Genomic DNA, 4,044 nt, shown 5'->3' on the forward strand with positions numbered 1-4,044 from the left:
GGTGCGTTTGATTAGTATTTTTTTTTCTCTATAGTATATTGTCTAGTATTATTATTGTGTTAAATATCAATTCTGAATAAAATACTGGTCAAACGCATAAGAAAATTTTTTAGCTAATTTTTACTTGAGAAAATTGCCTGGTTTGTGCAGCTTTTATGTTTAGTGTTGATGGGGCCAAGTTCTGCTGTTTCTTATGTTGAATAGGATTCATGCATCAATTCTTTTTATGAAAAAATATTATCTCACTAGTATTGATGCATCAGTACTCCAATGAAGAGGTGCCACGTGGCATTATGATGGGACCATTGCATACGTGGCACCTCCTCATTGGAGTACTGATGCATCAATACTCAATATTTTTTCTCTTTTTATAGATATTGTTGTAGTTTTTTCATTGTTATTTTTAAAATGGCATTTTCATTAGTTTTTAGCCCATTTCTTGCATCATATTTAATGGAATTTAGATGCATGTCATATAATTCTTATGTATTTGGATATCACTTTCAGCACTGCAGCACTTCAGTGCTATAAATCTGTGTGAAAGAGGTGTATTTCACTTACAAAAGGTATATTAATGGTGGTGTTTTTGATGTGATGCAAAATATTTGAGGGGTATGCATGTAAATATTAATATCAAAAATGTAAATGCATAAGAAATGTATGTAAATGGGCAGAAGGTATTAATAGTCGTCCCAACTAATAACAAGCGATCAATTTAATTTTAAATTTTTAAAAATTCTAATTTAATCACATATTATTAAAAAATTATTATTCTTAATTGATACTAAATAAATATTTACTTTTAGTTTAACGTTGAACTTCATAATTTTAAGAATTGAGGGGTCTTATTATATGCTCCTCTCACTGATCCACCACTCGTGAAGTGGCATGTTGCTCCTCCGCTGCAAATCTATCTTGTTGATAGAGATTATTATGTCGGTTGTCTGGACGTCGAGCTGAGTCTGGGTGACGGCCGTGATACAATGCTCGGTCGTGACTCGGCGTCCGAGCGATCGATGTAATAATTTTATCGCAGATAAAAACTGATGCAAGTTTTAGGTGGAGCAACATTAATCTGTTGTACTTTTGATTGTAATTACTATTATTTTTTTTTTTATGAAAAGTTTTTATTCTTAGAATTGTATTTCTTGTTGAAGTTTTTTGGTAATGGAGAATGTTGGAGAATTTTGCTTTCAAATAAATCATCCTAATGTTTTATTGTATGCACCAAAAATACCGGCATGAATCTCAAAGCCATTAGCTCAAATGGAGGTCAGGCAAACAGAGCGTCCTACCACCATAACATTGTTTGGGTAGAGAAAATTCCACCGATCTGCTGCGGCGAGAGACACCAACTGTGGACCATGCCTGCGGTCTCGACTGACTAGGACGCATGTAGGAGTGCCCAACCACAATAGACTGACTGATCCATGACGAAAGAGATTGTCACGTGACCGAGCACATCGACCAACCTACAGGTATGTCGGAGGGCACAATCGTCACTCCGCCGGCAGTCTCAGTTGAACGATATCAAGCCAATCGGCCAACCGATCACCGTCATAATTGAAATTCAAATTGTAATGCAAATATGACATAAAATACATACAAATAATTAATCCTGACAAGCGTTTTACTTAAAAGCTTAAATTCATTGATTAATCGTCGGAAATATCAAAAGCAAAAATTTTTCTTATCATTACAGATGGAATTAGGCTGTTGGAAAAGACCATTATTCCTGTAGTGAAGGTGAGCTCCGACGGGTATCTCCAATCTATTGCAAAGTTGATTCTTGATTCAAATCACGACCACTAATTAAATTCTCATCTCTAAGATGCAAAAGAATTTTCTCACGTTGAATAATTTTAAGAGCAACACTCCTCTCATAAGAAGCTCCAAAAGTATTTAGGATTCTTGAAGTAAAAATGATGTCCAACTTGCCAATGATTTTTTGCTATATCTACAAAACACAATTGAAGCTAGAACGAAACAATGAGCATATAATGCTTGAGGATTACAATTAAGAATGAATGCATTCAAATCATCGAACTCGTCTCGCATATTAGCTGCCCCATCATAGCCTTGGCCAAGTATCCCATGAAAGTTTAATGATTGGTTTGCAAGTGAAGTTATTGAAGAAACTCGTTTAACACCAATAAATTTTTCAATAACTCGTCTTTTTATATCATCATCTTTTCAATTGAGTGCTTTTAACGTTTTAGGACTACTCATCGAAATTTTAAAAGATTTTCATATTACAAACATGCTGCTCACTTCCTCTGTGTTTACATATATAATACCAAAATTTAAATTTCTTACATATATGTCAGTTTACCTATGCACATAATATATGTTTTTCACATTAAAAATATTAAAATACTAATATTTTTGAGATGATGTGAAAGATTTTGTTGATATAAATGTAAAAATTGAAATTTAGTTGTGAGATTTGTAAAGTAATAGAAATTGAGTTGTATCCCTAAAATTTTTGTCCAATTTTACATGCATACCAATATACCATACAATTCTTATATGGTGATATATTCAACCCTAAGCTCTCAAATTTACATGCATGATGCATTACACTGAAGTCTTAACATTACTTAAAAGATATCAATTTTTCAAACTTTTTAGAAGTTCAATATATTTTTTAATGTGTAAGTTTGTAACACCAATATGTGTTGTAAATATAAATAAGTAAATTTAGGTGTTAGATATCTAAATATGCAAGAATTGTGTGACATACATGTAAATTTCCCTAATAATTTCTCATGATAATATAAGAATACATAAGATTTCTTATATATTTTCGTTCTAGAGTTTCGCAATTATTATTTCATTATTTAAATTTTATATAATTGTGGGTCTAGACGACCCAAATGATAGTAAATATCATAATACCAAAGCTATTAAAAAATAACATATCTGACACCAATTATTATTTTATTTTTTAAATTTTATATAATTATGGGTCTAGACGACCCAAATGATAGTAAATATCGTAATACCAAAGCTATTAAAAAATAACATATCTGACATCTAAAACTAAGCTTTCATTTTTACACATATCACTTTACCTATGAATGAAATTATGAATTTGACTGTTAAAATGTAATGATGAGTGTTACTTTTCATATGATATTTGTAATTATGAAATTTTACGTATGAGATTGGTAAATATTAAAGTTTTATGTGCTATGTATGTAAGAAAATTTCTAATTAGTTATTTATTTATTAAATAGTTAATCCTAATTTTTATTTTAACTCTAACCTAACCTTTTTCTAAAAATAATAAACAAGGTAAATTTTTATTTGCATAAATATTATTATTTTGAGGCATTTATATTCATATATACCACACAATTCTTATGAATTTACATATCTAACAACTAATCATTCATATTTACATATTTACATGCATACAATTCAAGTTTTTAACATCGCACAAAAAATATCACTATCACTATCTTTTCAAAAGTAAATAAATATTTCATGAATAATTTTAAGTGCTATAAGTATAAATATCAAATTTTAGGTGTTAGACATATAAATGGATAATAATTGTGCACTACATATGTAAATCTTTCTATTATTTTTTAAGAATATTAGAAACTATTAGCCTCATTTTAAATTAATTATCCAACATTTACATCACTAATTCCTCATTTATGTTGCATATTAATTGTTAAATAAAATTTATTAAAAACATTTATACTGGGTTCCTTCCCATGTTCTTGGAAAAGTTATTGCATCAAGAGTTCTGATGTAGGGTCTATTTGGAGGCAGCTGCAGTTTATTGAATAATCTGCTGATAAACTGATTAAAAATAATTTTCTGATGAACTAGGTGCGGTGACTATTACAAATTTTATTTTTTTTTGGAACAAGGAACAACCAAACCGCTTCCAGAAATCTGATAGGTGCGGTGTGAAAATGCTGTTTTCAGCGTTTTGAAAACGCAAAAGCTGTCGAAACACAATTTACCCAAATAGATCGGGTGCATTTTCAAAAAATCACTGCAACAAATAAGCAGCCCCAATCAGGTCCT

Source organism: Phalaenopsis equestris, unplaced genomic scaffold, assembly GCF_001263595.1.
Source record: "Phalaenopsis equestris unplaced genomic scaffold, ASM126359v1 Scaffold000229, whole genome shotgun sequence".
Classification (NCBI taxonomy): domain Eukaryota; kingdom Viridiplantae; phylum Streptophyta; class Magnoliopsida; order Asparagales; family Orchidaceae; genus Phalaenopsis; species Phalaenopsis equestris.